Source organism: Urtica dioica, chromosome 5, assembly GCF_054948205.1.
Source record: "Urtica dioica subsp. dioica isolate 48M chromosome 5, U.dioica_male_clone48M_v1_H2, whole genome shotgun sequence".
Lineage (NCBI taxonomy): Eukaryota > Viridiplantae > Streptophyta > Magnoliopsida > Rosales > Urticaceae > Urtica > Urtica dioica.
In genome coordinates, this window is record NC_142760.1 from 11,771,182 (window position 1) to 11,792,242 (window position 21,061).

The 21,061-nt window shown below is 46.8% G+C and overlaps 46 non-coding genes across 46 annotated transcripts; all 46 read left to right on the plus strand.

The window, feature by feature from the left end:
* Window positions 1-247: 247 nt before the first annotated feature.
* On the plus strand, window positions 248-366 carry LOC149395394 (5S ribosomal RNA). The gene has a single exon (XR_016298711.1). It is a non-coding gene; the product is annotated as a 5S ribosomal RNA (ribosomal RNA).
* Window positions 367-700: 334 nt separating this feature from the next.
* Window positions 701-819, plus strand: LOC149395395 (5S ribosomal RNA). Its single transcript, XR_016298712.1, has one exon. It is a non-coding gene; the product is annotated as a 5S ribosomal RNA (ribosomal RNA).
* A 334-nt stretch (window positions 820-1,153) lies between these two features.
* LOC149395396 (5S ribosomal RNA) lies at window positions 1,154-1,272 on the plus strand. Its single transcript, XR_016298713.1, has one exon. It is a non-coding gene; the product is annotated as a 5S ribosomal RNA (ribosomal RNA).
* Window positions 1,273-1,606: 334 nt separating this feature from the next.
* LOC149395397 (5S ribosomal RNA) lies at window positions 1,607-1,725 on the plus strand. Its single transcript, XR_016297493.1, has one exon. It is a non-coding gene; the product is annotated as a 5S ribosomal RNA (ribosomal RNA).
* A 333-nt stretch (window positions 1,726-2,058) lies between these two features.
* LOC149395398 (5S ribosomal RNA) lies at window positions 2,059-2,177 on the plus strand. Its single transcript, XR_016297495.1, has one exon. It is a non-coding gene; the product is annotated as a 5S ribosomal RNA (ribosomal RNA).
* Window positions 2,178-2,510: 333 nt separating this feature from the next.
* Window positions 2,511-2,629, plus strand: LOC149395399 (5S ribosomal RNA). The gene has a single exon (XR_016298551.1). It is a non-coding gene; the product is annotated as a 5S ribosomal RNA (ribosomal RNA).
* Window positions 2,630-2,962: 333 nt separating this feature from the next.
* On the plus strand, window positions 2,963-3,081 carry LOC149395400 (5S ribosomal RNA). The gene has a single exon (XR_016298714.1). It is a non-coding gene; the product is annotated as a 5S ribosomal RNA (ribosomal RNA).
* A 334-nt stretch (window positions 3,082-3,415) lies between these two features.
* LOC149395401 (5S ribosomal RNA) lies at window positions 3,416-3,534 on the plus strand. Its single transcript, XR_016297496.1, has one exon. It is a non-coding gene; the product is annotated as a 5S ribosomal RNA (ribosomal RNA).
* Window positions 3,535-3,867: 333 nt separating this feature from the next.
* LOC149395402 (5S ribosomal RNA) lies at window positions 3,868-3,986 on the plus strand. Its single transcript, XR_016297497.1, has one exon. It is a non-coding gene; the product is annotated as a 5S ribosomal RNA (ribosomal RNA).
* A 333-nt stretch (window positions 3,987-4,319) lies between these two features.
* On the plus strand, window positions 4,320-4,438 carry LOC149395403 (5S ribosomal RNA). The gene has a single exon (XR_016298552.1). It is a non-coding gene; the product is annotated as a 5S ribosomal RNA (ribosomal RNA).
* Window positions 4,439-4,771: 333 nt separating this feature from the next.
* On the plus strand, window positions 4,772-4,890 carry LOC149395404 (5S ribosomal RNA). The gene has a single exon (XR_016298715.1). It is a non-coding gene; the product is annotated as a 5S ribosomal RNA (ribosomal RNA).
* Window positions 4,891-5,224: 334 nt separating this feature from the next.
* Window positions 5,225-5,343, plus strand: LOC149395405 (5S ribosomal RNA). Its single transcript, XR_016297498.1, has one exon. It is a non-coding gene; the product is annotated as a 5S ribosomal RNA (ribosomal RNA).
* A 333-nt stretch (window positions 5,344-5,676) lies between these two features.
* On the plus strand, window positions 5,677-5,795 carry LOC149395406 (5S ribosomal RNA). Its single transcript, XR_016299560.1, has one exon. It is a non-coding gene; the product is annotated as a 5S ribosomal RNA (ribosomal RNA).
* Window positions 5,796-6,129: 334 nt separating this feature from the next.
* Window positions 6,130-6,248, plus strand: LOC149395407 (5S ribosomal RNA). Its single transcript, XR_016298716.1, has one exon. It is a non-coding gene; the product is annotated as a 5S ribosomal RNA (ribosomal RNA).
* Window positions 6,249-6,582: 334 nt separating this feature from the next.
* On the plus strand, window positions 6,583-6,701 carry LOC149395408 (5S ribosomal RNA). Its single transcript, XR_016297499.1, has one exon. It is a non-coding gene; the product is annotated as a 5S ribosomal RNA (ribosomal RNA).
* A 334-nt stretch (window positions 6,702-7,035) lies between these two features.
* Window positions 7,036-7,154, plus strand: LOC149395409 (5S ribosomal RNA). Its single transcript, XR_016297500.1, has one exon. It is a non-coding gene; the product is annotated as a 5S ribosomal RNA (ribosomal RNA).
* A 333-nt stretch (window positions 7,155-7,487) lies between these two features.
* On the plus strand, window positions 7,488-7,606 carry LOC149395410 (5S ribosomal RNA). Its single transcript, XR_016298717.1, has one exon. It is a non-coding gene; the product is annotated as a 5S ribosomal RNA (ribosomal RNA).
* Window positions 7,607-7,940: 334 nt separating this feature from the next.
* Window positions 7,941-8,059, plus strand: LOC149395411 (5S ribosomal RNA). Its single transcript, XR_016298718.1, has one exon. It is a non-coding gene; the product is annotated as a 5S ribosomal RNA (ribosomal RNA).
* A 334-nt stretch (window positions 8,060-8,393) lies between these two features.
* LOC149395412 (5S ribosomal RNA) lies at window positions 8,394-8,512 on the plus strand. Its single transcript, XR_016298720.1, has one exon. It is a non-coding gene; the product is annotated as a 5S ribosomal RNA (ribosomal RNA).
* Window positions 8,513-8,846: 334 nt separating this feature from the next.
* Window positions 8,847-8,965, plus strand: LOC149395413 (5S ribosomal RNA). Its single transcript, XR_016298721.1, has one exon. It is a non-coding gene; the product is annotated as a 5S ribosomal RNA (ribosomal RNA).
* Window positions 8,966-9,299: 334 nt separating this feature from the next.
* Window positions 9,300-9,418, plus strand: LOC149395414 (5S ribosomal RNA). Its single transcript, XR_016298722.1, has one exon. It is a non-coding gene; the product is annotated as a 5S ribosomal RNA (ribosomal RNA).
* A 334-nt stretch (window positions 9,419-9,752) lies between these two features.
* LOC149395415 (5S ribosomal RNA) lies at window positions 9,753-9,871 on the plus strand. The gene has a single exon (XR_016298723.1). It is a non-coding gene; the product is annotated as a 5S ribosomal RNA (ribosomal RNA).
* A 334-nt stretch (window positions 9,872-10,205) lies between these two features.
* On the plus strand, window positions 10,206-10,324 carry LOC149395416 (5S ribosomal RNA). The gene has a single exon (XR_016298724.1). It is a non-coding gene; the product is annotated as a 5S ribosomal RNA (ribosomal RNA).
* Window positions 10,325-10,658: 334 nt separating this feature from the next.
* LOC149395417 (5S ribosomal RNA) lies at window positions 10,659-10,777 on the plus strand. The gene has a single exon (XR_016298725.1). It is a non-coding gene; the product is annotated as a 5S ribosomal RNA (ribosomal RNA).
* Window positions 10,778-11,111: 334 nt separating this feature from the next.
* LOC149395418 (5S ribosomal RNA) lies at window positions 11,112-11,230 on the plus strand. Its single transcript, XR_016297501.1, has one exon. It is a non-coding gene; the product is annotated as a 5S ribosomal RNA (ribosomal RNA).
* Window positions 11,231-11,563: 333 nt separating this feature from the next.
* Window positions 11,564-11,682, plus strand: LOC149395419 (5S ribosomal RNA). Its single transcript, XR_016298726.1, has one exon. It is a non-coding gene; the product is annotated as a 5S ribosomal RNA (ribosomal RNA).
* Window positions 11,683-12,016: 334 nt separating this feature from the next.
* Window positions 12,017-12,135, plus strand: LOC149395420 (5S ribosomal RNA). The gene has a single exon (XR_016299076.1). It is a non-coding gene; the product is annotated as a 5S ribosomal RNA (ribosomal RNA).
* A 334-nt stretch (window positions 12,136-12,469) lies between these two features.
* Window positions 12,470-12,588, plus strand: LOC149395421 (5S ribosomal RNA). Its single transcript, XR_016298727.1, has one exon. It is a non-coding gene; the product is annotated as a 5S ribosomal RNA (ribosomal RNA).
* A 334-nt stretch (window positions 12,589-12,922) lies between these two features.
* Window positions 12,923-13,041, plus strand: LOC149395422 (5S ribosomal RNA). The gene has a single exon (XR_016299077.1). It is a non-coding gene; the product is annotated as a 5S ribosomal RNA (ribosomal RNA).
* Window positions 13,042-13,375: 334 nt separating this feature from the next.
* LOC149395423 (5S ribosomal RNA) lies at window positions 13,376-13,494 on the plus strand. The gene has a single exon (XR_016298728.1). It is a non-coding gene; the product is annotated as a 5S ribosomal RNA (ribosomal RNA).
* Window positions 13,495-13,828: 334 nt separating this feature from the next.
* On the plus strand, window positions 13,829-13,947 carry LOC149395424 (5S ribosomal RNA). The gene has a single exon (XR_016298655.1). It is a non-coding gene; the product is annotated as a 5S ribosomal RNA (ribosomal RNA).
* A 333-nt stretch (window positions 13,948-14,280) lies between these two features.
* Window positions 14,281-14,399, plus strand: LOC149395425 (5S ribosomal RNA). The gene has a single exon (XR_016298729.1). It is a non-coding gene; the product is annotated as a 5S ribosomal RNA (ribosomal RNA).
* Window positions 14,400-14,733: 334 nt separating this feature from the next.
* On the plus strand, window positions 14,734-14,852 carry LOC149395426 (5S ribosomal RNA). The gene has a single exon (XR_016299078.1). It is a non-coding gene; the product is annotated as a 5S ribosomal RNA (ribosomal RNA).
* Window positions 14,853-15,186: 334 nt separating this feature from the next.
* LOC149395427 (5S ribosomal RNA) lies at window positions 15,187-15,305 on the plus strand. Its single transcript, XR_016298731.1, has one exon. It is a non-coding gene; the product is annotated as a 5S ribosomal RNA (ribosomal RNA).
* Window positions 15,306-15,639: 334 nt separating this feature from the next.
* On the plus strand, window positions 15,640-15,758 carry LOC149395428 (5S ribosomal RNA). Its single transcript, XR_016297502.1, has one exon. It is a non-coding gene; the product is annotated as a 5S ribosomal RNA (ribosomal RNA).
* Window positions 15,759-16,091: 333 nt separating this feature from the next.
* Window positions 16,092-16,210, plus strand: LOC149395429 (5S ribosomal RNA). The gene has a single exon (XR_016298732.1). It is a non-coding gene; the product is annotated as a 5S ribosomal RNA (ribosomal RNA).
* A 334-nt stretch (window positions 16,211-16,544) lies between these two features.
* LOC149395430 (5S ribosomal RNA) lies at window positions 16,545-16,663 on the plus strand. Its single transcript, XR_016297503.1, has one exon. It is a non-coding gene; the product is annotated as a 5S ribosomal RNA (ribosomal RNA).
* A 333-nt stretch (window positions 16,664-16,996) lies between these two features.
* On the plus strand, window positions 16,997-17,115 carry LOC149395431 (5S ribosomal RNA). The gene has a single exon (XR_016298733.1). It is a non-coding gene; the product is annotated as a 5S ribosomal RNA (ribosomal RNA).
* A 334-nt stretch (window positions 17,116-17,449) lies between these two features.
* Window positions 17,450-17,568, plus strand: LOC149395432 (5S ribosomal RNA). The gene has a single exon (XR_016298734.1). It is a non-coding gene; the product is annotated as a 5S ribosomal RNA (ribosomal RNA).
* A 334-nt stretch (window positions 17,569-17,902) lies between these two features.
* On the plus strand, window positions 17,903-18,021 carry LOC149395433 (5S ribosomal RNA). The gene has a single exon (XR_016297504.1). It is a non-coding gene; the product is annotated as a 5S ribosomal RNA (ribosomal RNA).
* A 333-nt stretch (window positions 18,022-18,354) lies between these two features.
* LOC149395434 (5S ribosomal RNA) lies at window positions 18,355-18,473 on the plus strand. The gene has a single exon (XR_016298735.1). It is a non-coding gene; the product is annotated as a 5S ribosomal RNA (ribosomal RNA).
* Window positions 18,474-18,807: 334 nt separating this feature from the next.
* LOC149395435 (5S ribosomal RNA) lies at window positions 18,808-18,926 on the plus strand. The gene has a single exon (XR_016297506.1). It is a non-coding gene; the product is annotated as a 5S ribosomal RNA (ribosomal RNA).
* Window positions 18,927-19,259: 333 nt separating this feature from the next.
* Window positions 19,260-19,378, plus strand: LOC149395436 (5S ribosomal RNA). The gene has a single exon (XR_016298737.1). It is a non-coding gene; the product is annotated as a 5S ribosomal RNA (ribosomal RNA).
* A 334-nt stretch (window positions 19,379-19,712) lies between these two features.
* LOC149395437 (5S ribosomal RNA) lies at window positions 19,713-19,831 on the plus strand. The gene has a single exon (XR_016297507.1). It is a non-coding gene; the product is annotated as a 5S ribosomal RNA (ribosomal RNA).
* Window positions 19,832-20,165: 334 nt separating this feature from the next.
* LOC149395438 (5S ribosomal RNA) lies at window positions 20,166-20,284 on the plus strand. Its single transcript, XR_016297508.1, has one exon. It is a non-coding gene; the product is annotated as a 5S ribosomal RNA (ribosomal RNA).
* Window positions 20,285-20,617: 333 nt separating this feature from the next.
* On the plus strand, window positions 20,618-20,736 carry LOC149395439 (5S ribosomal RNA). The gene has a single exon (XR_016298738.1). It is a non-coding gene; the product is annotated as a 5S ribosomal RNA (ribosomal RNA).
* Window positions 20,737-21,061: the final 325 nt, after the last annotated feature.

The window sequence follows — 21,061 nt, forward strand, 5'->3', positions numbered from 1 at the left end:
CGCTTACAATTCACCGGTGAAAGTCGAAATTCCGGACCGAGGGCGAAATTTACGATTTTACCCTTCCCCCGTTCACCTTGTCGGAATTTCGCCGATCACTCTTCCGAAACCGTCCCAACGCGAAGATCGCGAAAAGTTATTAGGAATTCATATATTTTATGTGATTTTTGGTGCACCGAAGACGTAGTTATGGCTTTTGTGAGTCGCGGCGTTGATTCTTATATAGATAATGCACGCTAATGCTTGCGGATGCGATCATACCAGCACTAATGCACCGCATCCCATCAGAACTCCGAAGTTAAGCGTGCTTGGGCGAGAGTAGTACTAGGATGGGTGACCTCCTGGGAAGTCCTCGTGTTGCATCCCTCTTTTTTTGCGAATTATTTTTTTCGGAGGCCGAAACGATGGAATTTCACCAAAAATCGCTCCGAGTCTTGTTCAAATGCCCGTTTACGCTTACAATTCACCGGTGAAAGTCGAAATTCCGGACCGAGGGCGAAATTTACGATTTTACCCTTCCCCCGTTCACCTTGTCGGAATTTCGCCGATCACTCTTCCGAAACCGTCCCGACGCGAAGATCGCGAAAAGTTATTAGGAATTCATATATTTTATGTGATTTTTGGTGCACCGAAGACGTAGTTATGGCTTTTGGGAGTCGCGGCGTTGATTCTTATATAGATAATGCGCGCTAATGCTTGCGGATGCGATCATACCAGCACTAATGCACCGCATCCCATCAGAACTCCGAAGTTAAGCGTGCTTGGGCGAGAGTAGTACTAGGATGGGTGACCTCCTGGGAAGTCCTCGTGTTGCATCCCTCTTTTTTTGCGAATTATTTTTTTCGGAGGCCGAAACGATGGAATTTCACCAAAAATCGCTCCGAGTCTTGTTCAAATGCCCGTTTACGCTTACAATTCACCGGTGAAAGTCGAAATTCCGGACCGAGGGCGAAATTTACGATTTTACCCTTCCCCCGTTCACCTTGTCGGAATTTCGCCGATCACTCTTCCGAAACCGTCCCGACGCGAAGATCGCGAAAAGTTATTAGGAATTCATATATTTTATGTGATTTTTGGTGCACCGAAGACGTAGTTATGGCTTTTGGGAGTCGCGGCGTTGATTCTTATATAGATAATGCGCGCTAATGCTTGCGGATGCGATCATACCAGCACTAATGCACCGCATCCCATCAGAACTCCGAAGTTAAGCGTGCTTGGGCGAGAGTAGTACTAGGATGGGTGACCTCCTGGGAAGTCCTCGTGTTGCATCCCTCTTTTTTTGCGAATTATTTTTTTCGGAGGCCGAAACGATGGAATTTCACCAAAAATCGCTCCGAGTCTTGTTCAAATGCCCGTTTACGCTTACAATTCACCGGTGAAAGTCGAAATTCCGGACCGAGGGCGAAATTTACGATTTTACCCTTCCCCCGTTTACCTTGTCGGAATTTCGCCGATCACTCTTCCGAAACCGTCCCAACGCGAAGATCGCAAAAAGTTATTAGGAATTCATATATTTTATGTGATTTTTGGTGCACCGAAGACGTAGTTATGGCTTTTGGGAGTCGCGGCGCTGATTCTTATATGGATAATGCGCGCTAATGCTTGCGGATGCGATCATACCAGCACTAATGCACCGGATCCCATCAGAACTCCGAAGTTAAGCGTGCTTGGGCGAGAGTAGTACTAGGATGGGTGACCTCTTGGGAAGTCCTCGTGTTGCATCCCTCTTTTTTTGCGAATTATTTTTTCGGAGGTCGAAACGATGGAATTTCACCAAAAATCGCTCCGAGTCTTGTTCAAATGCCCGTTTACGCTTACAATTCACCGGTGAAAGTCGAAATTCCGGACCGAGGGCGAAATTTACGATTTTACCCTTCCCCCGTTCACCTTGTCGGAATTTCGCCGATCACTCTTCCGAAACCGTCCCAACGCGAAGATCGCGAAAAGTTATTAGGAATTCATATATTTTATGTGATTTTTGGTGCACCGAAGACGTAGTTATGGCTTTTGGGAGTCGCGGCGCTGATTCTTATATAGATAATGCGCGCTAATGCTTGCGGATGCGATCATACCAGCACTAATGCACCGGATCCCATCAGAACTCCGAAGTTAAGCGTGCTTGGGCGAGAGTAGTACTAGGATGGGTGACCTCTTGGGAAGTCCTCGTGTTGCATCCCTCTTTTTTTGCGAATTATTTTTTCGGAGGTCGAAACGATGGAATTTCACCAAAAATCGCTCCGAGTCTTGTTCAAATGCCCGTTTACGCTTACAATTCACCGGTGAAAGTCGAAATTCCGGACCGAGGGCGAAATTTACGATTTTACCCTTCCCCCGTTCACCTTGTCGGAATTTCGCCGATCACTCTTCCGAAACCGTCCCGACGCGAAGATCGCGAAAAGTTATTAGGAATTCATATATTTTATGTGATTTTTGGTGCACCGAAGACGTAGTTATGGCTTTTGGGAGTCGCGGCGCTGATTCTTATATAGAAAATGCGCGCTAATGCTTGCGGATACGATCATACCAGCACTAATGCACCGGATCCCATCAGAACTCCGAAGTTAAGCGTGCTTGGGCGAGAGTAGTACTAGGATGGGTGACCTCTTGGGAAGTCCTCGTGTTGCATCCCTCTTTTTTTGCGAATTATTTTTTCGGAGGTCGAAACGATGGAATTTCACCAAAAATCGCTCCGAGTCTTGTTCAAATGCCCGTTTACGCTTACAATTCACCGGTGAAAGTCGAAATTCCGGACCGAGGGCGAAATTTACGATTTTACCCTTCCCCCGTTCACCTTGTCGGAATTTCGCCGATCACTCTTCCGAAACCGTCCCGACGCGAAGATCGCGAAAAGTTATTAGGAATTCATATATTTTATGTGATTTTTGGTGCACCGAAGACGTAGTTATGGCTTTTGGGAGTCGCGGCGTTGATTCTTATATAGATAATGCGCGCTAATGCTTGCGGATGCGATCATACCAGCACTAATGCACCGCATCCCATCAGAACTCCGAAGTTAAGCGTGCTTGGGCGAGAGTAGTACTAGGATGGGTGACCTCCTGGGAAGTCCTCGTGTTGCATCCCTCTTTTTTTGCGAATTATTTTTTTCGGAGGCCGAAACGATGGAATTTCACCAAAAATCGCTCCGAGTCTTGTTCAAATGCCCGTTTACGCTTACAATTCACCGGTGAAAGTCGAAATTCCGGACCGAGGGCGAAATTTACGATTTTACCCTTCCCCCGTTCACCTTGTCGGAATTTCGCCGATCACTCTTCCGAAACCGTCCCAACGCGAAGATCGCAAAAAGTTATTAGGAATTCATATATTTTATGTGATTTTTGGTGCACCGAAGACGTAGTTATGGCTTTTGGGAGTCGCGGCGCTGATTCTTATATGGATAATGCGCGCTAATGCTTGCGGATGCGATCATACCAGCACTAATGCACCGGATCCCATCAGAACTCCGAAGTTAAGCGTGCTTGGGCGAGAGTAGTACTAGGATGGGTGACCTCTTGGGAAGTCCTCGTGTTGCATCCCTCTTTTTTTGCGAATTATTTTTTCGGAGGTCGAAACGATGGAATTTCACCAAAAATCGCTCCGAGTCTTGTTCAAATGCCCGTTTACGCTTACAATTCACCGGTGAAAGTCGAAATTCCGGACCGAGGGCGAAATTTACGATTTTACCCTTCCCCCGTTCACCTTGTCGGAATTTCGCCGATCACTCTTCCGAAACCGTCCCAACGCGAAGATCGCGAAAAGTTATTAGGAATTCATATATTTTATGTGATTTTTGGTGCACCGAAGACGTAGTTATGGCTTTTGGGAGTCGCGGCGCTGATTCTTATATAGATAATGCGCGCTAATGCTTGCGGATGCGATCATACCAGCACTAATGCACCGGATCCCATCAGAACTCCGAAGTTAAGCGTGCTTGGGCGAGAGTAGTACTAGGATGGGTGACCTCTTGGGAAGTCCTCGTGTTGCATCCCTCTTTTTTTGCGAATTATTTTTTCGGAGGTCGAAACGATGGAATTTCACCAAAAATCGCTCCGAGTCTTGTTCAAATGCCCGTTTACGCTTACAATTCACCGGTGAAAGTCGAAATTCCGGACCGAGGGCGAAATTTACGATTTTACCCTTCCCCCGTTCACCTTGTCGGAATTTCGCCGATCACTCTTCCGAAACCGTCCCGACGCGAAGATCGCGAAAAGTTATTAGGAATTCATATATTTTATGTGATTTTTGGTGCACCGAAGACGTAGTTATGGCTTTTGGGAGTCGCGGCGCTGATTCTTATATAGAAAATGCGCGCTAATGCTTGCGGATACGATCATACCAGCACTAATGCACCGGATCCCATCAGAACTCCGAAGTTAAGCGTGCTTGGGCGAGAGTAGTACTAGGATGGGTGACCTCTTGGGAAGTCCTCGTGTTGCATCCCTCTTTTTTTGCGAATTATTTTTTCGGAGGTCGAAACGATGGAATTTCACCAAAAATCGCTCCGAGTCTTGTTCAAATGCCCGTTTACGCTTACAATTCACCGGTGAAAGTCGAAATTCCGGACCGAGGGCGAAATTTACGATTTTACCCTTCCCCCGTTCACCTTGTCGGAATTTCGCCGATCACTCTTCCGAAACCGTCACAACGCGAAGATCGCGAAAAGTTATTAGGAATTCATATATTTTATGTGATTGTTGGTGCACCGAAGACGTAGTTATGGCTTTTGGGAGACGCGGCGCTGATTCTTATATAGATAATGCGCGCTAATGCTTGCGGATGCGATCATACCAGCACTAATGCACCGCATCCCATCAGAACTCCGAAGTTAAGCGTGCTTGGGCGAGAGTAGTACTAGGATGGGTGACCTCCTGGGAAGTCCTCGTGTTGCATCCCTCTTTTTTTGCGAATTATTTTTTTCGGAGGCCGAAACGATGGAATTTCACCAAAAATCGCTCCGAGTCTTGTTCAAATGCCCGTTTACGCTTACAATTCACCGGTGAAAGTCGAAATTCCGGACCGAGGGCGAAATTTACGATTTTACCCTTCCCCCGTTCACCTTGTCGGAATTTCGCCGATCACTCTTCCGAAACCGTCCCGACGCGAAGATCGCGAAAAGTTATTAGGAATTCATATATTTTATGTGATTTTTGGTGCACCGAAGACGTAGTTATGGCTTTTGGGAGTCGCGGCGCTGATTCTTATATAGATAATGCGCGCTAATGCTTGCGGATGCGATCATACCAGCACTAATGCACCGGATCCCATCAGAACTCCGAAGTTAAGCGTGCTTGGGCGAGAGTAGTACTAGGATGGGTGACCTCTTGGGAAGTCCTCGTGTTGCATCCCTCTTTTTTTGCGAATTATTTTTTCGGAGGTCGAAACGATGGAATTTCACCAAAAATCGCTCCGAGTCTTGTTCAAATGCCCGTTTACGCTTACAATTCACCGGTGAAAGTCGAAATTCCGGACCGAGGGCGAAATTTACGATTTTACCCTTCCCCCGTTCACCTTGTCGGAGTTTCGCCGATCACTCTTCCGAAACCGTCCCGACGCGAAGATCGCGAAAAGTTATTAGGAATTCATATATTTTATGTGATTTTTGGTGCACCGAAGACGTAGTTATGGCTTTTGGGAGTCGCGGCGTTGATTCTTATATAGATAATGCGCGCTAATGCTTGCGGATGCGATCATACCAGCACTAATGCACCGGATCCCATCAGAACTCCGAAGTTAAGCGTGCTTGGGCGAGAGTAGTACTAGGATGGGTGACCTCCTGGGAAGTCCTCGTGTTGCATCCCTCTTTTTTTGCGAATTATTTTTTTCGGAGGCCAAAACGATGGAATTTCACCAAAAATCGCTCCGAGTCTTGTTCAAATGCCCGTTTACGCTTACAATTCACCGGTGAAAGTCGAAATTCCGGACCGAGGGCGAAATTTACGATTTTACCCTTCCCCCGTTCACCTTGTCGGAATTTCGCCGATCACTCTTCCGAAACCGTCCCAACGCGAAGATCGCGAAAAGTTATTAGGAATTCATATATTTTATGTGATTTTTGGTGCACCGAAGACGTAGTTATGGCTTTTGGGAGTCGCGGCGTTGATTCTTATATAGATAATGCGCGCTAATGCTTGCGGATGCGATCATACCAGCACTAATGCACCGCATCCCATCAGAACTCCGAAGTTAAGCGTGCTTGGGCGAGAGTAGTACTAGGATGGGTGACCTCCTGGGAAGTCCTCGTGTTGCATCCCTCTTTTTTTGCGAATTATTTTTTTCGGAGGCCGAAACGATGGAATTTCACCAAAAATCGCTCCGAGCCTTGTTCAAATGCCCGTTTACGCTTACAATTCACCGGTGAAAGTCGAAATTCCGGACCGAGGGCGAAATTTACGATTTTACCCTTCCCCCGTTCACCTTGTCGGAATTTCGCCGATCACTCTTCCGAAACCGTCCCAACGCGAAGATCGCGAAAAGTTATTAGGAATTCATATATTTTATGTGATTTTTGGTGCACCGAAGACGTAGTTATGGCTATTGGGAGTCGCGGCGCTGATTCTTATATAGATAATGCGCGCTAATGCTTGCGGATGCGATCATACCAGCACTAATGCACCGGATCCCATCAGAACTCCGAAGTTAAGCGTGCTTGGGCGAGAGTAGTACTAGGATGGGTGACCTCTTGGGAAGTCCTCGTGTTGCATCCCTCTTTTTTTGCGAATTATTTTTTTCGGAGGCCGAAACGATGGAATTTCACCAAAAATCGCTCCGAGTCTTGTTCAAATGCCCGTTTACGCTTACAATTCACCGGTGAAAGTCGAAATTCCGGACCGAGGGCGAAATTTACGATTTTACCCTTCCCCCGTTCACCTTGTCGGAATTTCGCCGATCACTCTTCCGAAACCGTCCCGACGCGAAGATCGCGAAAAGTTATTAGGAATTCATATATTTTATGTGATTTTTGGTGCACCGAAGACGTAGTTATGGCTTTTGGGAGTCGCGGCGCTGATTCTTATATAGAAAATGCGCGCTAATGCTTGCGGATGCGATCATACCAGCACTAATGCACCGGATCCCATCAGAACTCCGAAGTTAAGCGTGCTTGGGCGAGAGTAGTACTAGGATGGGTGACCTCTTGGGAAGTCCTCGTGTTGCATCCCTCTTTTTTTGCGAATTATTTTTTCGGAGGTCGAAACGATGGAATTTCACCAAAAATCGCTCCGAGTCTTGTTCAAATGCCCGTTTACGCTTACAATTCACCGGTGAAAGTCGAAATTCCGGACCGAGGGCGAAATTTACGATTTTACCCTTCCCCCGTTCACCTTGTCGGAATTTCGCCGATCACTCTTCCGAAACCGTCCCAACGCGAAGATCGCGAAAAGTTATTAGGAATTCATATATTTTATGTGATTTTTGGTGCACCGAAGACGTAGTTATGGCTTTTGGGAGTCGCGGCGTTGATTCTTATATAGATAATGCGCGCTAATGCTTGCGGATGCGATCATACCAGCACTAATGCACCGCATCCCATCAGAACTCCGAAGTTAAGCGTGCTTGGGCGAGAGTAGTACTAGGATGGGTGACCTCCTGGGAAGTCCTCGTGTTGCATCCCTCTTTTTTTGCGAATTATTTTTTTCGGAGGCCGAAACGATGGAATTTCACCAAAAATCGCTCCGAGCCTTGTTCAAATGCCCGTTTACGCTTACAATTCACCGGTGAAAGTCGAAATTCCGGACCGAGGGCGAAATTTACGATTTTACCCTTCCCCCGTTCACCTTGTCGGAATTTCGCCGATCACTCTTCCGAAACCGTCACAACGCGAAGATCGCGAAAAGTTATTAGGAATTCATATATTTTATGTGATTGTTGGTGCACCGAAGACGTAGTTATGGCTTTTGGGAGACGCGGCGCTGATTCTTATATAGATAATGCGCGCTAATGCTTGCGGATGCGATCATACCAGCACTAATGCACCGCATCCCATCAGAACTCCGAAGTTAAGCGTGCTTGGGCGAGAGTAGTACTAGGATGGGTGACCTCCTGGGAAGTCCTCGTGTTGCATCCCTCTTTTTTTGCGAATTATTTTTTTCGGAGGCCGAAACGATGGAATTTCACCAAAAATCGCTCCGAGTCTTGTTCAAATGCCCGTTTACGCTTACAATTCACCGGTGAAAGTCGAAATTCCGGACCGAGGGCGAAATTTACGATTTTACCCTTCCCCCGTTCACCTTGTCGGAATTTCGCCGATCACTCTTCCGAAACCGTCCCGACGCGAAGATCGCGAAAAGTTATTAGGAATTCATATATTTTATGTGATTTTTGGTGCACCGAAGACGTAGTTATGGCTTTTGGGAGTCGCGGCGTTGATTCTTATATAGATAATGCGCGCTAATGCTTGCGGATGCGATCATACCAGCACTAATGCACCGCATCCCATCAGAACTCCGAAGTTAAGCGTGCTTGGGCGAGAGTAGTACTAGGATGGGTGACCTCCTGGGAAGTCCTCGTGTTGCATCCCTCTTTTTTTGCGAATTATTTTTTTCGGAGGCCGAAACGATGGAATTTCACCAAAAATCGCTCCGAGTCTTGTTCAAATGCCCGTTTACGCTTACAATTCACCGGTGAAAGTCGAAATTCCGGACCGAGGGCGAAATTTACGATTTTACCCTTCCCCCGTTCACCTTGTCGGAATTTCGCCGATCACTCTTCCGAAACCGTCCCAACGCGAAGATCGCGAAAAGTTATTAGGAATTCATATATTTAATGTGATTTTTGGTGCACCGAAGACGTAGTTATGGCTATTGGGAGTCGCGGCGCTGATTCTTATATAGATAATGCGCGCTAATGCTTGCGGATGCGATCATACCAGCACTAATGCACCGCATCCCATCAGAACTCCGAAGTTAAGCGTGCTTGGGCGAGAGTAGTACTAGGATGGGTGACCTCCTGGGAAGTCCTCGTGTTGCATCCCTCTTTTTTTGCGAATTATTTTTTTCGGAGGCCGAAACGATGGAATTTCACCAAAAATCGCTCCGAGCCTTGTTCAAATGCCCGTTTACGCTTACAATTCACCGGTGAAAGTCGAAATTCCGGACCGAGGGCGAAATTTACGATTTTACCCTTCCCCCGTTCACCTTGTCGGAATTTCGCCGATCACTCTTCCGAAACCGTCACAACGCGAAGATCGCGAAAAGTTATTAGGAATTCATATATTTTATGTGATTGTTGGTGCACCGAAGACGTAGTTATGGCTTTTGGGAGACGCGGCGCTGATTCTTATATAGATAATGCGCGCTAATGCTTGCGGATGCGATCATACCAGCACTAATGCACCGCATCCCATCAGAACTCCGAAGTTAAGCGTGCTTGGGCGAGAGTAGTACTAGGATGGGTGACCTCCTGGGAAGTCCTCGTGTTGCATCCCTCTTTTTTTGCGAATTATTTTTTTCGGAGGCCGAAACGATGGAATTTCACCAAAAATCGCTCCGAGTCTTGTTCAAATGCCCGTTTACGCTTACAATTCACCGGTGAAAGTCGAAATTCCGGACCGAGGGCGAAATTTACGATTTTACCCTTCCCCCGTTCACCTTGTCGGAATTTCGCCGATCACTCTTCCGAAACCGTCCCGACGCGAAGATCGCGAAAAGTTATTAGGAATTCATATATTTTATGTGATTTTTGGTGCACCGAAGACGTAGTTATGGCTTTTGGGAGTCGCGGCGTTGATTCTTATATAGATAATGCGCGCTAATGCTTGCGGATGCGATCATACCAGCACTAATGCACCGCATCCCATCAGAACTCCGAAGTTAAGCGTGCTTGGGCGAGAGTAGTACTAGGATGGGTGACCTCCTGGGAAGTCCTCGTGTTGCATCCCTCTTTTTTTGCGAATTATTTTTTTCGGAGGCCGAAACGATGGAATTTCACCAAAAATCGCTCCGAGTCTTGTTCAAATGCCCGTTTACGCTTACAATTCACCGGTGAAAGTCGAAATTCCGGACCGAGGGCGAAATTTACGATTTTACCCTTCCCCCGTTCACCTTGTCGGAATTTCGCCGATCACTCTTCCGAAACCGTCCCAACGCGAAGATCGCGAAAAGTTATTAGGAATTCATATATTTAATGTGATTTTTGGTGCACCGAAGACGTAGTTATGGCTATTGGGAGTCGCGGCGCTGATTCTTATATAGATAATGCGCGCTAATGCTTGCGGATGCGATCATACCAGCACTAATGCACCGCATCCCATCAGAACTCCGAAGTTAAGCGTGCTTGGGCGAGAGTAGTACTAGGATGGGTGACCTCCTGGGAAGTCCTCGTGTTGCATCCCTCTTTTTTTGCGAATTATTTTTTTCGGAGGCCGAAACGATGGAATTTCACCAAAAATCGCTCCGAGTCTTGTTCAAATGCCCGTTTACGCTTACAATTCACCGGTGAAAGTCGAAATTCCGGACTGAGGGCGAAATTTACGATTTTACCCTTCCCCCGTTCACCTTGTCGGAATTTCGCCGATCACTCTTCCGAAACCGTCACAACGCGAAGATCGCGAAAAGTTATTAGGAATTCATATATTTTATGTGATTGTTGGTGCACCGAAGACGTAGTTATGGCTTTTGGGAGACGCGGCGCTGATTCTTATATAGATAATGCGCGCTAATGCTTGCGGATGCGATCATACCAGCACTAATGCACCGCATCCCATCAGAACTCCGAAGTTAAGCGTGCTTGGGCGAGAGTAGTACTAGGATGGGTGACCTCCTGGGAAGTCCTCGTGTTGCATCCCTCTTTTTTTGCGAATTATTTTTTTCGGAGGCCGAAACGATGGAATTTCACCAAAAATCGCTCCGAGTCTTGTTCAAATGCCCGTTTACGCTTACAATTCACCGGTGAAAGTCGAAATTCCGGACCGAGGGCGAAATTTACGATTTTACCCTTCCCCCGTTCACCTTGTCGGAATTTCGCCGATCACTCTTCCGAAACCGTCCCGACGCGAAGATCGCGAAAAGTTATTAGGAATTCATATATTTTATGTGATTTTTGGTGCACCGAAGACGTAGTTATGGCTTTTGGGAGTCGCGGCGCTGATTCTTATATAGATAATGCGCGCTAATGCTTGCGGATGCGATCATACCAGCACTAATGCACCGGATCCCATCAGAACTCCGAAGTTAAGCGTGCTTGGGCGAGAGTAGTACTAGGATGGGTGACCTCTTGGGAAGTCCTCGTGTTGCATCCCTCTTTTTTTGCGAATTATTTTTTCGGAGGTCGAAACGATGGAATTTCACCAAAAATCGCTCCGAGTCTTGTTCAAATGCCCATTTACGCTTACAATTCACCGGTGAAAGTCGAAATTCCGGACCGAGGGCAAAATTTACGATTTTACCCTTCCCCCGTTCACCTTGTCGGAATTTCGCCGATCACTCTTCCGAAACCATCCCAACGCGAAGATCGCGAAAAGTTATTAGGAATTCATATATTTTATGTGATTTTTGGTGCACCGAAGACGTAGTTATGGCTTTTGGGAGTCGCGGCGTTGATTCTTATATAGATAATGCGCGCTAATGCTTGCGGATGCGATCATACCAGCACTAATGCACCGCATCCCATCAGAACTCCGAAGTTAAGCGTGCTTGGGCGAGAGTAGTACTAGGATGGGTGACCTCCTGGGAAGTCCTCGTGTTGCATCCCTCTTTTTTTGCGAATTATTTTTTTCGGAGGCCGAAACGATGGAATTTCACCAAAAATCGCTCCGAGTCTTGTTCAAATGCCCGTTTACGCTTACAATTCACCGGTGAAAGTCGAAATTCCGGACCGAGGGCGAAATTTACGATTTTACCCTTCCCCCGTTCACCTTGTCGGAATTTCGCCGATCACTCTTCCGAAACCGTCACAACGCGAAGATCGCGAAAAGTTATTAGGAATTCATATATTTTATGTGATTGTTGGTGCACCGAAGACGTAGTTATGGCTTTTGGGAGACGCGGCGCTGATTCTTATATAGATAATGCGCGCTAATGCTTGCGGATGCGATCATACCAGCACTAATGCACCGCATCCCATCAGAACTCCGAAGTTAAGCGTGCTTGGGCGAGAGTAGTACTAGGATGGGTGACCTCCTGGGGAGTCCTCGTGTTGCATCCCTCTTTTTTTGCGAATTATTTTTTTCGGAGGCCGAAACGATGGAATTTCTCCAAAAATCGCTCCGAGTCTTGTTCAAATGCCCGTTTACGCTTACAATTCACAGGTGAAAGTCGAAATTCCGGACCGAGGGCGAAATTTACGATTTTACCCTTCCCCCGTTCACCTTGTCGGAATTTCGCCGATCACTCTTCCGAAACCGTCACAACGCGAAGATCGCGAAAAGTTATTAGGAATTCATATATTTTATGTGATTGTTGGTGCACCGAAGACGTAGTTATGGCTTTTGGGAGACGCGGCGCTGATTCTTATATAGATAATGCGCGCTAATGCTTGCGGATGCGATCATACCAGCACTAATGCACCGCATCCCATCAGAACTCCGAAGTTAAGCGTGCTTGGGCGAGAGTAGTACTAGGATGGGTGACCTCCTGGGAAGTCCTCGTGTTGCATCCCTCTTTTTTTGCGAATTATTTTTTTCGGAGGCCGAAACGATGGAATTTCACCAAAAATCGCTCCGAGTCTTGTTCAAATGCTCGTTTACGCTTACAATTCACCGGTGAAAGTCGAAATTCCGGACCGAGGGCGAAATTTACGATTTTACCCTTCCCCCGTTCACCTTGTCGGAATTTCGCCGATCACTCTTCCGAAACCGTCACAACGCGAAGATCGCGAAAAGTTATTAGGAATTCATATATTTTATGTGATTGTTGGTGCACCGAAGACGTAGTTATGGCTTTTGGGAGACGCGGCGCTGATTCTTATATAGATAATGCGCGCTAATGCTTGCGGATGCGATCATACCAGCACTAATGCACCGCATCCCATCAGAACTCCGAAGTTAAGCGTGCTTGGGCGAGAGTAGTACTAGGATGGGTGACCTCCTGGGGAGTCCTCGTGTTGCATCCCTCTTTTTTTGCGAATTATTTTTTTCGGAGGCCGAAACGATGGAATTTCACCAAAAATCGCTCCGAGTCTTGTTCAAATGCCCGTTTACGCTTACAATTCACCGGTGAAAGTCGAAATTCCGGACCGAGGGCGAAATTTACGATTTTACCCTTCCCCCGTTCACCTTGTCGGAATTTCGCCGATCACTCTTCCGAAACCGTCACAACGCGAAGATCGCGAAAAGTTATTAGGAATTCATATATTTTATGTGATTGTTGGTGCACCGAAGACGTAGTTATGGCTTTTGGGAGACGCGGCGCTGATTCTTATATAGATAATGCGCGCTAATGCTTGCGGATGCGATCATACCAGCACTAATGCACCGCATCCCATCAGAACTCCGAAGTTAAGCGTGCTTGGGCGAGAGTAGTACTAGGATGGGTGACCTCCTGGGAAGTCCTCGTGTTGCATCCCTCTTTTTTTGCGAATTATTTTTTTCGGAGGCCGAAACGATGGAATTTCACCAAAAATCGCTCCGAGTCTTGTTCAAATGCCCGTTTACGCTTACAATTCACCGGTGAAAGTCGAAATTCCGGACCGAGGGCGAAATTTACGATTTTACCCTTCCCCCGTTCACCTTGTCGGAATTTCGCCGATCACTCTTCCGAAACCGTCCCGACGCGAAGATCGCGAAAAGTTATTAGGAATTCATATATTTTATGTGATTTTTGGTGCACCGAAGACGTAGTTATGGCTTTTGGGAGTCGCAGCGCTGATTCTTATATAGATAATGCGCGCTAATGCTTGCGGATGCGATCATACCAGCACTAATGCACCGGATCCCATCAGAACTCCGAAGTTAAGCGTGCTTGGGCGAGAGTAGTACTAGGATGGGTGAGCTCTTGGGAAGTCCTCGTGTTGCATCCCTCTTTTTTTGCGAATTATTTTTTCGGAGGTCGAAACGATCGAATTTCACCAAAAATCGCTCTGAGTCTTGTTCAAATGCCCGTTTACGCTTACAATTCACCGGTGAAAGTCGAAATTCCGGACCGAGGGCGAAATTTACGATTTTACCCTTCCCCCGTTCACCTTGTCGGAATTTCGCCGATCACTCTTCCGAAACCGTCCCAACGCGAAGATCGCGAAAAGTTATTAGGAATTCATATATTTTATGTGATTTTTGGTGCACCGAAGACGTAGTTATGGCTTTTGGGAGTCGCGGCGTTGATTCTTATATAGATAATGCGCGCTAATGCTTGCGGATGCGATCATACCAGCACTAATGCACCGCATCCCATCAGAACTCCGAAGTTAAGCGTGCTTGGGCGAGAGTAGTACTAGGATGGGTGACCTCCTGGGAAGTCCTCGTGTTGCATCCCTCTTTTTTTGCGAATTATTTTTTTCGGAGGCCGAAACGATGGAGTTTCACCAAAAATCGCTCCGAGTCTTGTTCAAATGCCCGTTTACGCTTACAATTCACCGGTGAAAGTCGAAATTCCGGACCGAGGGCGAAATTTACGATTTTACCCTTCCCCCGTTCACCTTGTCGGAATTTCGCCGATCACTCTTCCGAAACCGTCACAACGCGAAGATCGCGAAAAGTTATTAGGAATTCATATATTTTATGTGATTGTTGGTGCACCGAAGACGTAGTTATGGCTTTTGGGAGACGCGGCGCTGATTCTTATATAGATAATGCGCGCTAATGCTTGCGGATGCGATCATACCAGCACTAATGCACCGCATCCCATCAGAACTCCGAAGTTAAGCGTGCTTGGGCGAGAGTAGTACTAGGATGGGTGACCTCCTGGGGAGTCCTCGTGTTGCATCCCTCTTTTTTTGCGAATTATTTTTTTCGGAGGCCGAAATGATGGAATTTCACCAAAAATCGCTCCGAGTCTTGTTCAAATGCCCGTTTACGCTTACAATTCACCGGTGAAAGTCGAAATTCCGGACCGAGGGCGAAATTTACGATTTTACCCTTCCCCCGTTCACCTTGTCGGAATTTCGCCGATCACTCTTCCGAAACCGTCACAACGCGAAGATCGCGAAAAGTTATTAGGAATTCATATATTTTATGTGATTGTTGGTGCACCGAAGACGTAGTTATGGCTTTTGGGAGACGCGGCGATGATTCTTATATAGATAATGCGCGCTAATGCTTGCGGATGCGATCATACCAGCACTAATGCACCGCATCCCATCAGAACTCCGAAGTTAAGCGTGCTTGGGCGAGAGTAGTACTAGGATGGGTGACCTCCTGGGAAGTCCTCGTGTTGCATCCCTCTTTTTTTGCGAATTATTTTTTTCGGAGGCCGAAACGATGGAATTTCACCAAAAATCGCTCCGAGTCTTGTTCAAATGCCCGTTTACGCTTACAATTCACCGGTGAAAGTCGAAATTCCGGACCGAGGGCGAAATTTACGATTTTACCCTTCCCCCGTTCACCTCGTCGGAATTTCGCCGATCACTCTTCCGAAACCGTCCCGACGCGAAGATCGCGAAAAGTTATTAGGAATTCATATATTTTATGTGATTTTTGGTGCACCGAAGACGTAGTTATGGCTTTTGGGAGTCGCGGCGCTGATTCTTATATAGATAATGCGCGCTAATGCTTGCGGATGCGATCATACCAGCACTAATGCACCGGATCCCATCAGAACTCCGAAGTTAAGCGTGCTTGGGCGAGAGTAGTACTAGGATGGGTGACCTCTTGGGAAGTCCTCGTGTTGCATCCCTCTTTTTTTGCGAATTATTTTTTCGGAGGTCGAAACGATGGAATTTCACCAAAAATCGCTCCGAGTCTTGTTCAAATGCCCGTTTACGCTTACAATTCACCGGTGAAAGTCGAAATTCCGGACCGAGGGCGAAATTTACGATTTTACCCTTCCCCCGTTCACCTTGTCAAAATTTCGCCGATCACTCTTCCGAAACCGTCCCAACGCGAAGATCGTGAAAAGTTATTAGGAATTCATATATTTTATGTGATTTTTGGTGCACCGAAGACGTAGTTATGGCTTTTGGGAGTCGCGGCGTTGATTCTTATATAGATAATGCGCGCTAATGCTTGCGGATGCGATCATACCAGCACTAATGCACCGCATCCCATCAGAACTCCGAAGTTAAGCGTGCTTGGGCGAGAGTAGTACTAGGATGGGTGACCTCCTGGGAAGTCCTCGTGTTGCATCCCTCTTTTTTTGCGAATTATTTTTTTCGGAGGCCGAAACGATGGAATTTCACCAAAAATCGCTCCGAGTCTTGTTCAAATGCCCGTTTACGCTTACAATTCACCGGTGAAAGTCGAAATTCCGGACCGAGGGCGAAATTTACGATTTTACCCTTCCCCCGTTCACCTTGTCGGAATTTCGCCGATCACTCTTCCGAAACCGTCCCGACGCGAAGATCGCGAAAAGTTATTAGGAATTCATATATTTTATGTGATTTTTGGTGCACCGAAGACGTAGTTATGGCTTTTGGGAGTCGCGGCGCTGATTCTTATATAGATAATGCGCGCTAATGCTTGCGGATGCGATCATACCAGCACTAATGCACCGGATCCCATCAGAACTCCGAAGTTAAGCGTGCTTGGGCGAGAGTAGTACTAGGATGGGTGACCTCTTGGGAAGTCCTCGTGTTGCATCCCTCTTTTTTTGCGAATTATTTTTTCGGAGGTCGAAACGATGGAATTTCACCAAAAATCGCTCCGAGTCTTGTTCAAATGCCCGTTTACGCTTACAATTCACCGGTGAAAGTCGAAATTCCGGACCGAGGGCGAAATTTACGATTTTACCCTTCCCCCGTTCACCTTGTCGAAATTTCGCCGATCACTCTTCCGAAACCGTCCCAACGCGAAGATCGTGAAAAGTTATTAGGAATTCATATATTTTATGTGATTTTTGGTGCACCGAAGACGTAGTTATGGCTTTTGGGAGTCGCGGCGTTGATTCTTATATAGATAATGCGCGCTAATGCTTGCGGATGCGATCATACCAGCACTAATGCACCGCATCCCATCAGAACTCCGAAGTTAAGCGTGCTTGGGCGAGAGTAGTACTAGGATGGGTGACCTCCTGGGAAGTCCTCGTGTTGCATCCCTCTTTTTTTGCGAATTATTTTTTTCGGAGGCCGAAACGATGGAATTTCACCAAAAATCGCTCCGAGTCTTGTTCAAATGCCCGTTTACGCTTACAATTCACCGGTGAAAGTCGAAATTCCGGACCGAGGGCGAAATTTACGATTTTACCCTTCCCCCGTTCACCTTGTCGGAATTTCGCCGATCACTCTTCCGAAACCGTCCCGACGCGAAGATCGCGAAAAGTTATTAGGAATTCATATATTTTATGTGATTTTTGGTGCACCGAAGACGTAGTTATGGCTTTTGGGAGTCGCGGCGTTGATTCTTATATAGATAATGCGCGCTAATGCTTGCGGATGCGATCATACCAGCACTAATGCACCGCATCCCATCAGAACTCCGAAGTTAAGCGTGCTTGGGCGAGAGTAGTACTAGGATGGGTGACCTCCTGGGAAGTCCTCGTGTTGCATCCCTCTTTTTTTGCGAATTATTTTTTTCGGAGGCCGAAACGATGGAATTTCACCAAAAATCGCTCCGAGTCTTGTTCAAATGCCCGTTTACGCTTACAATTCACCGGTGAAAGTCGAAATTCCGGACCGAGGGCGAAATTTACGATTTTACCCTTCCCCCGTTCACCTTGTCGGAATTTCGCCGATCACTCTTCCGAAACCGTCCCAACGCGAAGATCGCAAAAAGTTATTAGGAATTCATATATTTTATGTGATTTTTGGTGCACCGAAGACGTAGTTATGGCTTTTGGGAGTCGCGGCGCTGATTCTTATATGGATAATGCGCGCTAATGCTTGCGGATGCGATCATACCAGCACTAATGCACCGGATCCCATCAGAACTCCGAAGTTAAGCGTGCTTGGGCGAGAGTAGTACTAGGATGGGTGACCTCTTGGGAAGTCCTCGTGTTGCATCCCTCTTTTTTTGCGAATTATTTTTTCGGAGGTCGAAACGATGGAATTTCACCAAAAATCGCTCCGAGTCTTGTTCAAATGCCCGTTTACGCTTACAATTCACCGGTGAAAGTCGAAATTCCGGACCGAGGGCGAAATTTACGATTTTACCCTTCCCCCGTTCACCTTGTCGGAATTTCGCCGATCACTCTTCCGAAACCGTCCCAACCCGAAGATCGCGAAAAGTTATTAGGAATTCATATATTTTATGTGATTTTTGGTGCACCGAAGACGTAGTTATGGCTTTTGGGAGTCGCGGCGTTGATTCTTATATAGATAATGCGCGCTAATGCTTGCGGATGCGATCATACCAGCACTAATGCACCGCATCCCATCAGAACTCCGAAGTTAAGCGTGCTTGGGCGAGAGTAGTACTAGGATGGGTGACCTCCTGGGAAGTCCTCGTGTTGCATCCCTCTTTTTTTGCGAATTATTTTTTTCGGAGGCCGAAACGATGGAATTTCACCAAAAATCGCTCCGAGTCTTGTTCAAATGCCCGTTTACGCTTACAATTCACCGGTGAAAGTCGAAATTCCGGACCGAGGGCGAAATTTACGATTTTACCCTTCCCACGTTCACCTTGTCGGAATTTCGCCGATCACTCTTCCGAAACCGTCCCGACGCGAAGATCGCGAAAAGTTATTAGGAATTCATATATTTTATGTGATTTTTGGTGCACCGAAGACGTAGTTATGGCTTTTGGGAGTCGCGGCGCTGATTCTTATATAGATAATGCGCGCTAATGCTTGCGGATGCGATCATACCAGCACTAATGCACCGGATCCCATCAGAACTCCGAAGTTAAGCGTGCTTGGGCGAGAGTAGTACTAGGATGGGTGACCTCTTGGGAAGTCCTCGTGTTGCATCCCTCTTTTTTTGCGAATTATTTTTTCGGAGGTCGAAACGATGGAATTTCACCAAAAATCGCTCCGAGTCTTGTTCAAATGCCCGTTTACGCTTACAATTCACCGGTGAAAGTCGAAATTCCGGACCGAGGGCGAAATTTACGATTTTACCCTTCCCCCGTTCACCTTGTCGAAATTTCGCCGATCACTCTTCCGAAACCGTCCCAACGCGAAGATCGTGAAAAGTTATTAGGAATTCATATATTTTATGTGATTTTTGGTGCACCGAAGACGTAGTTATGGCTTTTGGGAGTCGCGGCGTTGATTCTTATATAGATAATGCGCGCTAATGCTTGCGGATGCGATCATACCAGCACTAATGCACCGCATCCCATCAGAACTCCGAAGTTAAGCGTGCTTGGGCGAGAGTAGTACTAGGATGGGTGACCTCCTGGGAAGTCCTCGTGTTGCATCCCTCTTTTTTTGCGAATTATTTTTTTCGGAGGCCGAAACGATGGAATTTCACCAAAAATCGCTCCGAGTCTTGTTCAAATGCCCGTTTACGCTTACAATTCACCGGTGAAAGTCGAAATTCCGGACCGAGGGCGAAATTTACGATTTTACCCTTCCCCCGTTCACCTTGTCGGAATTTCGCCGATCACTCTTCCGAAACCGTCCCGACGCGAAGATCGCGAAAAGTTATTAGGAATTCATATATTTTATGTGATTTTTGGTGCACCGAAGACGTAGTTATGGCTATTGGGAGTCGCGGCGCTGATTCTTATATAGATAATGCGCGCTAATGCTTGCGGATGCGATCATACCAGCACTAATGCACCGGATCCCATCAGAACTCCGAAGTTAAGCGTGCTTGGGCGAGAGTAGTACTAGGATGGGTGACCTCTTGGGAAGTCCTCGTGTTGCATCCCTCTTTTTTTGCGAATTATTTTTTTCGGAGGCCGAAACGATGGAATTTCACCAAAAATCGCTCCGAGTCTTGTTCAAATGCCCGTTTACGCTTACAATTCACCGGTGAAAGTCGAAATTCCGGACCGAGGGCGAAATTTACGATTTTACCCTTCCCCCGTTCACCTTGTCGGAATTTCGCCGATCACTCTTCCGAAACCGTCCCGACGCGAAGATCGCGAAAAGTTATTAGGAATTCATATATTTTATGTGATTTTTGGTGCACCGAAGACGTAGTTATGGCTTTTGGGAGTCGCGGCGCTGATTCTTATATAGAAAATGCGCGCTAATGCTTGCGGATGCGATCATACCAGCACTAATGCACCGGATCCCATCAGAACTCCGAAGTTAAGCGTGCTTGGGCGAGAGTAGTACTAGGATGGGTGACCTCTTGGGAAGTCCTCGTGTTGCATCCCTCTTTTTTTGCGAATTATTTTTTCGGAGGTCGAAACGATGGAATTTCACCAAAAATCGCTCCGAGTCTTGTTCAAATGCCCGTTTACGCTTACAATTCACCGGTGAAAGTCGAAATTCCGGACCGAGGGCGAAATTTACGATTTTACCCTTCCCCCGTTCACCTTGTCGGAATTTCGCCGATCACTCTTCCGAAACCGTCCCAACCCGAAGATCGCGAAAAGTTATTAGGAATTCATATATTTTATGTGATTTTTGGTGCACCGAAGACGTAGTTATGGCTTTTGGGAGTCGCGGCGTTGATTCTTATATAGATAATGCGCGCTAATGCTTGCGGATGCGATCATACCAGCACTAATGCACCGCATCCCATCAGAACTCCGAAGTTAAGCGTGCTTGGGCGAGAGTAGTACTAGGATGGGTGACCTCCTGGGAAGTCCTCGTGTTGCATCCCTCTTTTTTTGCGAATTATTTTTTTCGGAGGCCGAAACGATGGAATTTCACCAAAAATCGCTCCGAGTCTTGTTCAAATGCCCGTTTACGCTTACAATTCACCGGTGAAAGTCGAAATTCCGGACCGAGGGCGAAATTTACGATTTTACCCTTCCCACGTTCACCTTGTCGGAATTTCGCCGATCACTCTTCCGAAACCGTCCCAACGCGAAGATCGCGAAAAGTTATTAGGAATTCATATATTTTATGTGATTTTTGGTGCACCGAAGACGTAGTTATGGCTATTGGGAGTCGCGGCGCTGATTCTTATATAGATAATGCGCGCT